The 15,331-nt window shown below is 36.7% G+C and overlaps 1 protein-coding gene across 1 annotated transcript in view; it reads left to right on the plus strand.

The window, feature by feature from the left end:
• Positions 1-15,331, plus strand: part of GPC5 (glypican 5) — a gene marked incomplete at both ends in the record, with an annotated part of 1,313,977 nt that overhangs the window by 302,437 nt on the left and 996,209 nt on the right. The window lies entirely within an intron of this gene.

A 15,331-nucleotide genomic window follows, 5' to 3' on the forward strand; every position in this document is an offset into this window, starting at 1 on the left:
CTATGCAAAGATTTGTTATGTGGATATGTGTCACAGCAGCAGTAATATGTTCATCCTACAGTTGTCTCTGAGTGTATGAGTGTGTGTGAGAGACAGAGGGAGACAGGGAGAGGGAAAGAGGGCTGGTACTTTTATGTATGTCTGTTTGAGGCATTGTTTATTTGTATGTTGTCAATTGTTCTCAAGCTCAGGAGTGAAAATTTTCACCTTTTTTTTCTCACCATCTAGAATTTCTAGGGTTTATTTTCCTTCACTTCCTATAACTGGTTGTGCTCGCAAGTAATTACCTGAGCTTGAAAAAGTCCTAGATTCTCCCTCTGTTACAATAGTGTTGGTCAATACAGTTGGCTGGGAATTAGTCCTTTGATTTTCCAATGCTGGTGATTATCATAGATTGTAGACCTGTGCTGTGTTTGGATTAGAATGTTTTAGTGTATTTTATTTTGCGCAATCTGCTAAAAGGTAAGGTGATAAACTTTCTGATTTATAAACACACCTACTCTTTATAAAGATAGGTAGTTTAGTTACCACTAGAATGATGAGTTCATTTAAAGTGTCCTTTAGCAAATTCAATTTACTATGATAAACATATACTGTAATTAATATTAATATAAATTTATGTAGTAAAAACTGTTTATTTCTGTGTGATCATATTCATTATAGTTTAAAGGTTGCATTCCTGATATATTAAATGATTACTTGTAGTTTACATCCAAATATCTCATAGGGAATCTTTGATTTCACAGCAAATAATTATTGAAGGCAGGACCTATACTTAAATTTAAATAAAAAATTTGGCTGACATGGCTAGTGTTCTTTTTTCATTATGCCCCTTGGATGCTGAAATGTATTCTTAAATATATTTGTCTTGCCTTTACTGAGAGCAATCATAGCATGCATAGTATTTTGAATTCTTACAGTATTCATGTTAATAAGGTTTCTGCCACTTAGACCTAGTAATTAAATTCTACTTTGACTTATACTTTCTCTTCTCACATTGTTCAAACTGGAATGAATATTTTTGTGTATTAACCATTTTTCTACAAGGGCTGATGAGAATTTCATGATTAATGAACAATTTAGTACAGAATATCAATATATTTAATATATCACATTACATTATACATTTGATTCTAGAACTGCAGGAACCTTAGTTTCAATTTGTCCCATTCCTCTCTATTTACTCTGAGGTTTGTATAATAGGAAATACTGTTGGAGAAATCAATGATTTGGGAAAACTTTTTAGTAGGAGAGTATTTTCAACTAAAAAATATATTTTCTTCTACATGATATATATTTTAAGACCTCATTCATGGTTTATGAATAAAGAAAGCTCATCTTTAGCAAGAACCCTCCTTGGGAAGTGTCCACATTTCTGGTAAAGAAAGTGAGCAATTCTCATTATTCTCACTTGCTTCCAGCTCCTGTCTTCCCTTTTCTATACCACCCAGCCTCCTGTTTGTCAGCTGCTTCTAAGGGCCCTATGTGACTTCACTCTCCTGTGAACACCTTTCACTTTGCTTAGTTTTTTCTCCAGCAGCCCTTCTATCTCATCACCTTAGCTGACATTTTTACTTTTTTGAGGGTGTTTTTTTCCCCCCTCTTTTCTCCCTATCTCACGGGTCACCAGCCTACTCCCTTGCTTCTCTGGACCAGCAGATGAACCTCACACACTGCTTCCCTACCACTATCTCTAGGCTACTTCCCAAATGAACATTTTTAGCCCTAATTATTTTCTAGCACTCAGCTGAGTTTTCACAAGAATCATCTCATTGAACTCTCCCAAAACTTTATTCCCTAATGTTTCAGAGTAAGCTGATAGGGTGTTATTTCTTTTCTGTTTGATCTTGAGAAAACTCTCATGTGTACTTTGACATGTTTTAAAATATAATTTAAATTGTAATTTCATTCATGGCTCAGCAAGTTCTTGAAATAAATTTAGAACAGGATTTTTTTTCAATGCAAAGTCAAATCTGAAATATAAATATCCATCATATCTAGTTAACTGATCATGGTATATTGACAATGGAATATTACATGGCAGTCAAAAATGATGCATATTTATATCTGCTAAAGTGGAATAATTTCAAGTAAAAATAGATACAGAGAACAAACGTATGGATATCAAGGGTAGGTGGGATGAATTGGGAGATTGGGATTGACATATATACACTACTATGTATAAAATAGATAACTAATGAGAACCTACTGTATAGCACAAGGAACTCTACTCGGTGCTCTGTGGTGACCTAAATGGGAAGGAAATCCCAAAAAAGAGGGGATATATGTCTATGCATGGCTGATTCACTTTGCGGTATGGCAGAAACTGATACAGCAGTGTAAAGCAGCTATACTCCAATAAAAAAGTTAAAAGTTGGATATTAAATATATATATATATATTTAGATGTTGGGGGTAGGAGTTTATTAATTTTATTTATTTATTTTTCTGTGTTGGGTCTTCGTTTCTGTGCGATAGCTTTCTCTATTTGTGGCAAGCAGGGACCACTCTTCATCGTGGTGCGGGGGCCTCTCACTATGGCAGCCTCTCTTGTTGTGGAGCACAGGCTCCAGACGTGCAGGCTCAGTAGTTGTGGCTCACGGGCCTAGTTGCTCCGCGGCATATGGGATCCTCCCAGAACAGGGCTTGAACCCATGTCCCCTGCGTTAGCAGGCAGATTCTCAACCACTGTGCCACCAGGGAAGCCCGGATATTAAATATTTTATCAACAGATTTGCATAAATAGAAGTACTGACATTCATTCCACATAGAATATTTCTGGACAGTTACATGAAAACTGCTAATATATTTAAAGTACTGAGGAGGCTTTATATTTCCATTGTATTTATTTATATTTAATGGAAACAGATGTTATAGTGATGTTAGAATTATGAGACATTATTGCTTTTTTCTTTTTATAATTCTTTTTTGAAATAAAAGCACTATTTTTACATTTCATTTCTAAACAAATTGGATTTTTGTAGTAATTTTGTGATATATTTTTTTCAAAGAATTAATGGATATGTTTCCAAAATTCAGTAGTTCAGTAATCTAAGATGGCTTCAATGTAAGGTCAAGTTCTAATGAATGTTACAATCCGAACTATTAGCTGCTTTTTCCTTGCGAATAAACAGAGTATAGCAGCGATCAGTGTGTGAAAATGCTAAGATCCCCATATAGAATATTCATTTCAGAGACCTGCAGTTGGTTGAAATAAATAATGCCTTCAAATTTTGAAGAAATGAATATCAAGTGAATTTGTACCACATGTGGGGATCATAGGGCTTTTTTCCTTTCTTGTGCTGGGTTATAATACTCATCAGGTTCATTCTAGAGAAATTATGCCAAACACATCAATAGGATAAATTTGTGGCCAAGATTGAGCATATCATTCATTGTTAAGAACGAAGTGATTATTTTGGCAAGATTTCTTCTCCTGGAGGCATTTTTTAGGAGATGATTGGTCGGATTATTCATGTGCACAGACGTGCTGCCTCAAAGAACAGGAGAACCATACAAATTGTTTCAGAAATATGACAGGCCTATAAACTGGGTCAGATCACCTTTGTGCTCATCAAAAGAGGTGGAATTCCTCTGTGGTTGTAAATGAAATATCTCAACTAGTTGTAGCATATTAATTAATGAAACAAAATCTATTTTAATTCAAATGATTTTAAAGAGTGCATGCATACCATATACACTGTCACGACACCGAGGTCCACAGTTCAGATGATTTCTGATTAACGATGAAAATGTATTACTGAAATCCGCATAGTCTCTAACTCTTAAAGTCCCTCTTATCTACCCCTCTTGTCTCTTCATCGCGAAACAAAATGTTCTCTGAAAGGCCTGCCAGGGCTTACTCTGTTTTCAGTTCCTTGTGATTGCAAATTGTTTGATGGCTTGCGCTTGTCTTTCTGAGTGCTGAAGTTCAGGTGACAGCTACTTAATTACCAGGGCTTCCTTTTCCCTTTTGATTAATAGGCAGATAATCCAGTAACTCTCCCTCGATCTCCAGGAATTTATAACTTCCGCAACAACCCTTAAACTAGCCAATAGCTGTTAAGTATCCCCGTAAAATTAATAATCCACGTGATTTCTACTTCATCTTATGTAGTTAATGTTCTTTAATGCTTCTTTCCTAACCCAGTGTTTTCTTTTTGAACTCTTATGATAAGGTGCCCCTTCTCAACATATTAGAATCAAATTTTAAAAAAATCAGATAAAAATATAAAACCTTAAAAATCTGAGATTTTATACTTATCTATTATCAGTTTTCTTCCCACCCAGACAATGACATTTTTTCTGGCCATAACTTTTTTTTACCTCACTTTTTTTTTTCTCCTTTGCCCATTATTTATCTGGAAAGACACTTCATCTTCAAATTTTCTTTTTCTTCCTGACCTTCCTACGTATATATATTTTTAAACACCTGGCTTAGTTTTCAAATGTCATGGACTACATTTTAAACCCAGCCAGGTCTCAGGATTGTTCTGAATTTTATTACTGTAACAACTGCTTGTTTTTCCTATGTTGCTTATGCAAAGGCAGTATGTTCTTCATGACTTAAACACCAGTCTGTTTTCTATTTTTTTTTCCCCTCACAATTTCTACCTCTTCAATCAGGTTTATAATACTGAATTAAACCTTTGTAATAATCATCAATGTTATCATACCTATGACCTGTCTTACTTGGTTCAGAATTGGAGGTCACTTTAAAGGGGTGACTACATGGCGTCCCCACTCCTACCCCATTGCAACAATCTGCCATGGACCTTGATATTTCCACTGTTAATGGAATATTTTCAACTCAATCATTTTCTCCATACAACTGTGTATACAGTTTTGCCAAACTCCCACTTTTATCTTGGGTGCTAGTGGAATGAATTCCCTCATTTGTGTTTTCTTGTAACCTCTAAATCCACCATGACACTTTGAATACTTTTTTGCATTTGTATGTCATATATCTTCCTGTCTACTGAACTTTATTTTATAACACAGCTTCTATATCTGAGAGGCTAAGAGCAATGTCCTTGAACACCTATCAATAATTTTTTAAAGGTAACAGGACCCTGAGGAAAAGGAATTTTTATAAGTGTTAGTGAGAACTAAGTTATGGTGATTTGGGGATGCGGCTTGGTGATAACATTTTGTTGGGTAATATATGGTTCCAAAATGAAATTGAGTATTGGAAAAATGAGAAGAAGAGAGATGAATCATGAAAGTTTCTACCTATGTCTGACTCTGGATACTGCTTTTTTTTTTTTTTTTTTTTCTAACTTAACCTTAAGATCAGCCTGTCCCATTGTGTGTACTTCTGCAGACGTTTGGTGAAACCAGAGTCTAAAGAACTCTAAGAACCTCCTGTCTTAGAGACATATTAGGTCTGATTGTCTTTATCATAAATGAGGCATCTGGGCTGGGGGTGGGTAAAAGTGCCAAGGTCTGCCCAAGGTCAAAAGCTGAGTCTGCTATCTTCAGCATGGGAAGAACTGAAACATTTTTGCTCTTTTGTGGCAGAAATAAAAAGTGTGGTTTTAGATATATTATGAGACTGTCGAATTCCTCACGTTGTAGAATACACAGTCTAGGTCCAATGGGACGAGTATCAGTATGACTGATGTTTTAGTTTCTGAATGAGCATAAAATGTGTAGAGTTCTTGGCTGTGTACCATCTTTCTGCCTTACTATAGTATACTTGCTTGGCAGATAATTTTTATTTAAAAGATAGTGTCTAAAATAGTTATCCCATAGTTTGGTTCTGTAGAGAATAAAAGAAGGTAGCAAAGGGATGCACATTTTATCAACCTTTCTCCAAGTTCTGACATTCCTAACTAGTATTAAAGCCTAGGAAAATATCCATTCTTCTCAGGTCAATATGCACATTTTGTTATTTTCTAAGAAATACTCCATTAATTTGGCAATAATTGCATGGTGTCTCATCTTCTGAACAGAGACATTTCTTTTGAATCTTTCTTTACTGGCTTATTTGCTTCATAGTCAGTTGTCTGCTGTTAAGCAGTACAATCATTATGTTTAGGGAGCTGGACTCAAAGGTGAAAGTAGCAACTGTTTCACTAAACCCACTCTGAAGGCTGCTTTTCCCTGTCTCTAGACTGAAATCACAGCCAATTCTCAGAATTTTTTGATCAAATGTCTGAAGGGTCTTTTATTGTCATTAGTTCCATAAACAGTCTAAATTCAGTAATCAAATTCAGCCCGAAGAAAGTCTAAATTCAGTAAAAAGGTCCAGGCTAACTTGATACTCAAAACTTCACTTAAAGTGGCCATTCCTCTGCATTGCCATGAGGTACTGCTCCAGTTTCAGAGGCACCTGTAGTGGGGGGTGAACCACTTCAGGTCCCCGTGCCAACCTTGACTTCTCCTTGTCCTCCAGCCAATGTTTCTGACTCCTGCATGTTTGGACCTGGCAGGACAATGGGGCAGCAGTGAGAGAGAAGGGGTGAGAGAAAGGAATATTCTTTTTGGCTGATAATTTTGTATCTTTCATTGATGATTGCTAACTTGGTGGCTATTAAGATGGATGTTCTAGGGCTTCTGTGTGCTCAAGACAATGCCTCTTCTAATCTTTTCCATCTGGCTTCTTTCTGCTGAGATCTTCTGGTTGGGTTCTTTTCTCCTGCCTGGTCCACTCTAGACCCCAGAAACTTTGCTTCTCTCTCCTGCTTTTGGTGGAAGAACAGCCTGTATTCAGTGGAGCTGCCTCTCTTTACTCTGCTGCAAGGCAGGCAACTTCTGCTACAGGCATGGGCCACCTTCCATTTTCTTAGGCATGGATCAACCCCCAGTCCTTTTAATCCTTCAACTTCCAGGGATCCCTCAGCCTTTCTCACTTAGGATGAATGAATGTGGGGATGACACAGCAGTCCAAGTTTCTTCAAAGAAATTCTCTCCTTTGGCCTCTTCAACCTCAATCCTTCAATATAATTAAGGTGGACGCCAAGATGAAGGACTCAAAACCAGTTTTCAGCCATCTGCTTTTTATGTCTAGCACCTCAGTTTGGAACACTGTCTATCGTCTTGTTCTCAGCTGAAACGGAAATGGAAGGAGTGCTATTTTGGCATCCTTTTACATGTATTTGGGACTGCTGGGAAGGAGACAGAAAACTAGATTGCATGTTCAGTACTGCAATTGACCTTGAATGGGATACAGAGGTAAGACTTTGTCCCCACCTCAGGGACTTAGATTCCAAACACAGTAGAGAACATGTTCACAGTATGAACACAGTAAGACAGATACTGTGAAACGAGAGACACAAAAAAAATCCCACAGATTTTCAAATAAGGAGGAAATCTCATTTGTTTGAGGAGATTTGAAAACTATTTAATAAAAGGGGTAATATATGATATGTCTCCATTCATTTCAAATAAATTCTCTGAAATATATATGGATAAGATGAGATAAGATGATGTCTGGAATTTGCTTTAAAATAATTCAGTGGGGCTTCCTTGGTGGCGCAGTGGTTGAGAGTCCGCCTGCCAAAGCAGGGGACACGGGTTCGTGCCCCAGTCCGAGAAGATCCCACATACCGCAGAGCGGCTGGGCCCGTGAGCCATGGCCACTAAGCCTGCGCGTCCGGAGCCTGCGCTCCGCAACGGGAGAGGCCACAACAGTGAGAGGCCCGCGAACCGCAAAATAAATAAATAAATAAATAAATAATAAAATAAAATAATTCAGTGAATGGGGGAAGAGGGTAATACTATATGTGAAACAGGTTTTCTGTGTGTGGATAGTCATGGAAGGTGTATTGTGGGTTCAGGGTGTTCTTTGTATTTGTATGTTTGAAAATTTTATAATAAAACATAAATAAAAAATAAGGCATAATAAAAATTATGTTAAAGGTCTGTTCTGTCACATATGCTGTTCTGAATCATGGGGATACAGTGATGGACAAGACAGACATGAGCCGTTTCTTATCAGATTCAGATAAAGAGGAGATGAACACTGTTCAAAGGATTATAAATATGAATGGTTTACAAAATCTTTAAGGTTGGATGGAATTTTAATCAGCTGACCTGGAAGCAAGAAACAGTGGGAGCAAATGCATTTTTGAATGAAGTGCTCCAAGTTTGGTGACCTCTTAAACAGCATTATTTCCATTTCTGTGTAACCTTTTAGATTTTCTCTTCTTCTCAGCACTCTTTCATTTGGGCTTCATGGGCGTGTCCTGACTACGTAGTATTAAACTTTCCCTTGTTCATTATAATGTAGCCATTTATTCAGAAAGCCAGTAAAAGCTCAGAGGTTAGGACCATAGGCTGAAGAGCCAGGCTACTAAGTTTCTTAGTAAAGATTAGCCACTATAGCTCTGTGATTTCAGGCACATTTATTAACTTCTAATTGCATCAGTTTTCTTATCTTTAAAATGTGGCTGAAAATAATACCTATCTCATACTTGAGAATTAAGTAAGTTATTAACATCCACAATTTAGAATACTGGCTGTCACATAGTAAACATTCAAAAACTATTCAATCTTCTTATTGAGCAGTTTATATTCCTTTACTTCAGTAGGAATGAAACATTATTGTATTAAGCTGCTCTCTTCATTGGAGGTTTTCTATCATGGATCAGAAAACTTCCATTTGGAAAACAGACATGTGAAAGTTGGTTTATGAGTCAGTAAAAATTAATATCAGGGATTTGGGGTTGGAAGTAGGAGATAGTGCCTTATTAATAGTTGAAAGAATTATTTCATTGAGGATAGAAGTAGAGAAAAAACATCTTAATAGGCAGTTTATCAAATGCTCCAGTTTTTGGAGAATTTGGAGAGTTGTGGTCTGTCTTGTACCCATGCAATACATCAGTTTTCTCAAGGGAGAACCAAAAGTTAAGATACAAAGAAAAAACATAAAGATAAATGAAAAAGATTTTACTCCCAAGCAGTAGTTTGGGAACAGTCAATCACTGTCTTAGAGTTGATCATAATGAACTACCCGTTGACTGGAAATAAATGTCTGAAGCTATGACAACAGATTGTTTTGGTGACATGATAGTTTTAAGGCTGCTACACTTAGAGTCATTTCTCTTCATCCATTGAGTTTCCAAAGGAAATACATATCATAAATAGAATCACTAAAACAAAATGAGGTTGAACATCAGTCATCATCGTGTGTCTAACTACTCAGTTTCCTGCCAGACTGACACAGTACAAGGAAGTTATTTTTAACTTGTTACTTGCTTCTATCAGAGACTGTGTGTAGAGAAAGATGAAAAAAATAAGAGACAGCAAGATAAAAGTTCACTGAAATGGAAACCTAAAGGACCTTTTCCCATCTGTTTGGCACAGAAGTTGTTATCTCTTTAGGGATACAGATTTCATCACAGTTCCATAGACTTGTGAGTGCAGGTTGTGTTATTGCAAAACAGCAGCAGCCCTCAAGGGCTCTGGGAAGTTTATTCTTACCTTAACCTGAGGAGTTCCTTACTTTTCCTTCATTTTCATATTGAACTTAGAATTGAAAGACTCTTCCCTTTTTAGTAAAATAGATGTAAGTTTGCTTATCTATAAAGATGGCACATAGTTTTTTCTTAGTCTAATTCCTACACTTCCATATCAGAGGATATAAATTCATCAGTGAATGATTTATTATATTTTAGAATAAAATGCCAGAAGAAATGAAAGAGAACAGTCACTGATTTACGATACTTTCTTCTTCAAATAGAGTCTAGTTTAGTCTCATTTATTTTATGAGAACAGCTCATTGGTTATCAGCACATTTTCTTGACCAACCATCAGGATCTTTATTTTCTGACACATTCCTCAAAGCAAATGAGTTCCCAAAATCTGATTTGAAATTACTTGCACATTAATGAATGTAACATTTGAAGGTTATTGACCTGTATGTTTTGACTGGCATGATTACTATAATTATGTACTTCATTGTTCTGAAGATTTCATTTTCTCATGACTATACTGAAATGAGGGAATGTTTTAATTTTTTTTCTCCTGGGAAATAAATGATGCAAATTATTTTTTTGAGTATTTTTTTTGGCATAATCCACTTTCAAAGCTCTATTTTTAATCATTTTTATATATAATGGAGCCACAAAGAGTCCAAGTTATAAATCTTTGGGGGTATTGAATAAGAAACCCAAGAGTCTTAGAATCATGAAGGAAATGAGTCTCAAGTTTGGAAAGTAGCCTGAAAGCCAGTTCATCCGATACAGTACAAAACTCTGAACAATGGTTGTGAGAAGGGAAAAACCAGTAAGAAAATTTTGCTTTTTATACACTTTCAGGATAGTGCTTAAATTTTTCATAACATTTCTATCTAAAGAATGGTATTTTCATTTTAAGAAATGCCATTTAATTCTTGAGTTCCCTCTATCAGCCTCAGCCAACTTGTATCTAAATTTGTACAAAGCTGCTCATTTCTTTGCCTCATTCTATGCAGTTCTGACAGCAAGAAAGCCCTCTTAATAAAGTGAAGACTCTTTGCTAGCCAGGAAGGTATTAATATATGATGTGTGATGATATAAACATTTTCATATAAATTTTACATACATTAAATATGAAATGACAATTAATTATGGATATGGATGAAATAGTGGTCCTTTTTTAGATTATTCTAAACAAGACCTAGGCATTTTTAGGGATACTGAATCAGTAAATCAACATTTTAGAGTAATATATTTAAATTATTTTGTATCAAACAAAATGAATGTCTTCTTTTAGTGAGCATGGAATATTTAAATATAAGTAGCATTGCAAAGTAGTAAAAAATGTATGGCACTGTTGGTTTGGAATTGAGTCTTTGCCATCTAATTTGAAGTCATGCTTCTCAGTTTTCCATCTATGTTTCTTCAGAGGTAAGTGGTGATGCTCTGTGGGGTAGAAAGAGGCACAGTATAAACATAAAACCTGCAGTGAGAGGGCTTCCTATGTGATAAATATATAGTAATGTATTTGATGTGTTAGGGTTTCCAGAGAAATAGAACCAATAGTATCTATCTACCTATCATCATCTGTCTTCTATATTTAGAAAGAGGTTTTCAGGAATTGGCTCATGGGTTTGTCGGGGCTGGCAAACCTGAGATCTGCAGGGCAGCGGGCAGGCTGGAAATTCTGTTGAAGGTCAATGTTACAGTCTTGAATCCAAAGACAATCTGGGGGTAGAATTTCTTCCTTTTCTGGGAACGTCTGCCTTTTCTCTTATGATCTTCAACTTGATTGGACGAGGCCCACCCACATCATGTAGGTAGTCTGCTTCACTCAGAATCTACTGTTTTTTTTTTGGTTTGTTTTGTTATTTTTTGCGGTACGCAGGCCTCTCACTGCTGTGGCCTCTCCCGTTGCGGAGCGCAGGCTCCGGACGCGCAGGCTCAGCGGCCATGGCTCACGGGCCCAGCCGCTCCGCGGCATGTGGGATCTTCCCAGACCGGAGCACGAACCCGTGTCTCCTGCTTTGGCAGGCGGACTCTCAACCACTGCGCCACCAGGGAAGCCCTGTTTGTTTTTTGTTTTTTAAATTGGAATATAGTTGATTTTCAATGTGGTGTTAGTTTCTGCTGTACAGCAAAGTGAATCAGTTATACATATACATAAATCCACTCTTTTTTAGATACTTTTCCCATGTAGGTCATTATAGAGTATTGAGTAGAGTTCCCTGTGCTATATACCAGGTTCTTATTAGTTATCTATTCTATATATAGTAGTGTGTATTGTCATACTAAGTGAAGTAAATAAGTCAGACAGACAAATATCATATGATATCACTTATATGTGGAATCTGAAAAAAAAGGTACAAATGAACTTACAACACAGAAATAGAGTCACAGATAGAAAACAAACATGGTTAGCAGGAGGAAAGGAGGGGTAGGGGGAGAGATAAACTGGGAGATTGGGATTGACATAAACAGAATCTACTGTTCTAAATATTAATCACGTCTAAAAAATACCTTCACAGCAATATCTAAATGAGTCTTTGGCAAAACTGTTTGGTGTCATGGCCTAGCCATGCTGGCACATAAAATTAAGCATCACAAGTAGTGGTCTAGGTGATGACTGAGATGACAATTTGGTGCTCTCCTGGAGCTATTCTAAAGGTGGTGTGTTTTAGATTAAGTCTCCAGGGAAAACCTCTCTGGAGAAGTTACATTTAAGCTGAAAATGTGGGAAGATCTGATTTTTCCAAGTAGAGAGAACATCATGCCTCATGTGTCTGAGGAACAGAAGGGAAATCAGCATGGGTGGAGCATAGTGAGGCAGGTAATGCAAGAGGATTTTCTGGAATGAGATTGTAGATGGGCAAGTGTCAGACTGCATGGGCCAGAGAAGAAGTTTGGATTTTATTCTAGGTGCATGGAGAAGTCACTGGAGGCATCGAGCCAGGACTGATATAATCTGGATGCTTCTTGGAGAGTAATTTTGAATTTAAAGTTGGAGAGAAACCAAAGAGAAACTTACCATTCTGTACTGGCTGATGTGTGTGTGTTGAGAGAGAGAGAATGAAAAAGGGAAAGAAACTGATCATGTGCCTCTAAAGAATAAAACATTATAATTCATAGTTAATGAAAATCTGTCACACTTGTTTTATCTGGGAGATTTGTCTTCTTTGCAGAGCAATACATACTGTAAGGAAACTACAAGTATGTAACCACACTGAGGATAAAACATGCACAGTCTATATCACAGAGGGACTTATCCCCACTGAATATAGTTCTTCCTCATATGAGTTATAAAAACACGGAACATCTAATAGAAAATTGCATCAATAAACAGTTCACAGAAATTTATCAGAAATTTTTAAACATATGAAAAAAATAACCTCAACCATGCAAGTTAAAGAACTTCCAACACAAATTAAATAAGTGCAAACTAAATTAAAAAACAAATTATTTTCCTCAGTTATACTGATAAAGATCATTAAATTTTATGATTCATATCATTGACCAAAGTGTGAAGAAAAAGGTATTTAAATGCCTCAATAGAGAGAGCAATTATTTCTGTCTTCTGTGTCTTTGAAGGACAATTGGACAACACATATCAATATTTCAAATGCATATGACCTATGGAGCAGCTGTTTCACATGTTGGAATTTATCTTCAGACATACCAACATATATAAACAATAGAGATTGTATTGTACATAGCTTATGGTTGTGTAAGGAAAACCAAAATGCCTATTAATAGGAAAATAATGAATTGTTATGGTATATTAAAAATGGAATATAGTTTTTCAATTTTTAAGAAGAAAGATGTGGTTGTACATGTAGTTATATGGACATACCTGCAGAAGAGAACTGGAGGACATGTATAGGAAGGAAAGAATGATTGCTTATCATTCTGTGTGCTTTTATAGTTTACCATGTGCTTTCAGTCCTTTCCCGCCAAAAAATGAAAATAAATTCATTCATATAAATAGTAAAGGAAAATTTTCATAAATTTTTCTGACATATAAAAAGATACCTTGATGAGGAAAAATATCTTGGAATGCCCATGCATTTCAAATAAAATACAAGTGAATTGTCAAATAAAATAAAAGCAAATAAAGGTTTCTTAAATAGTCTTTCAGTGTAAGGTTTAGAATTATTTGAGATTGGAATTTTATAAAACAGAAAATGGTAACTGCTGCACTGAACGTCAGACTGGTGGTTTGGAGACCATAGAGTGGTAGGAAACTGATTAGAACATCCTGAACACTGCTCTCCCAACTGAGTAGAACCCAAACCCAGCCTGGCTCTCACTCTGCACCCTGGATGATGAGGTGTGGTATAGACTGAAGGTTTGTGTCCACCCACACCCCCCAAATTCGTATATGGGAACCCAACCTTTAGTGTGATGATATTAGGAGGTGGGGCCTCTGGGAGGTGATTAGATCATGAGACGGAGCCCTCATGAATGGGATTAGTGCCGTTGTAAAAGAGACCCCACGGAGCTCACTCACTTCTTCCCCCATGTGAGGACCCAGGGAAAAGACAGCCATTTATAAATGAGGACTGAGGCCCTCACTATTGTACCTTGATCTTGGACTAGCCAGCCCCCAGAACTGTGGAGAATAAGTGTTGGTTGTTTATAAGCCACCAGTTCATGGTGTTTCTGTTACAGTGGCCCAAATGGACTGAGGAGGGTGGATTGGGATAAGGAGAGAACTTGGTCATTGGTAGTGAAGGTTTTTCTTGCCTGTTTATTTTATTACCGTTCCTGTACATCCATATCAGAGCAAATAAGTTTATCAGGGGGTGATTTCTTATATTTTGAAATAAAATAGAAGAGAGATGTGTCATAATCATACTGGAAATTCATGTATGGAGAGCATGTGAGTGGTATAAAAAGTTAATTCCAGATATTAATATAATCATAACTTTTAATCTGTTTCTTTATATTAAAACCATACATTCAGGTATGCTATCATCCAATACATAGTTGATTATACACTTGCTTTTATTTTTCTGAAACTTATATATTGGTTTGCCTTATTTTTATTTTCATCTAAGCACTCTACTTTTCACTTAAAATATATGTATTTTGAATTTCATCTAATTAATTAGTCAGGAAGAAAGTTTTTTTTTCATGACACCTAACCTATTAGTGAGGAAGAAAGATATTTATTTAAGAGAAATACTAATTATATTACATAAAGATGTCACCTTTAAGGTGTAGGGATACATAGTTAAGCAGAAATGCAGTGTAATGTTCCCTGAAAAAACATGAAAGAACTTATGCCATTGAGATATATATTTTTTATTTTCCAAACTTTTAGTACAGTCACTGTTCCCAAAGTGTGGTTCCCAAATTTTCAGGCCTCCACCCCAGGCCTCTACTGAACGAGAAACCCTGGGGCTGGGGCCCCAGAATCTATGCTCTCCCAATGATTCTGATGCACAATCAAGTATGAAAACCACTGCCTTAGGGCATTACAATTTTTTTTAAAGATTTATTTATTATTTATTTCTTTATTTTATTATTTATTTTTGGCTGCGTTGGGTCTTAGTTGTGGCACGGGGGCTTCTCCCTAGTTGTGGCGCGCAGGCTTCAGGGCTCATGGGATCTGTAGTTGTGCGTGTGGGTTCTAGAGCACGTGGACTCTGTAGTGTGTGGCACGCAGGCTCTCTAGTTGAGGCACATGAGCTCAGTAGTTGTGGCGCCCCGGCTTACTTGTCCCGCAGCACGTGGGATCTTAGTTCCGTGACCAGGGATGGAACCCACGTCCTCTGCATCAGAAGGTGGATTCTTCACCACAGGACTACTAAGGAAGTCCCTACAATTTTTTTTTTTTTGAGTAATTACTTCTTTCCAAAAATTTAGACTTGACTTAAAAAATGTTTTTGGCCGTGCTGCTCGAGGTGTGTGGGATCTTTGTCCCCTGAC

This window comes from Mesoplodon bidens (genome assembly GCF_964165515.1).
Source record: "Mesoplodon bidens genome assembly, chromosome: 17".
In the NCBI taxonomy this organism is placed as follows: domain Eukaryota; kingdom Metazoa; phylum Chordata; class Mammalia; order Artiodactyla; family Ziphiidae; genus Mesoplodon; species Mesoplodon bidens.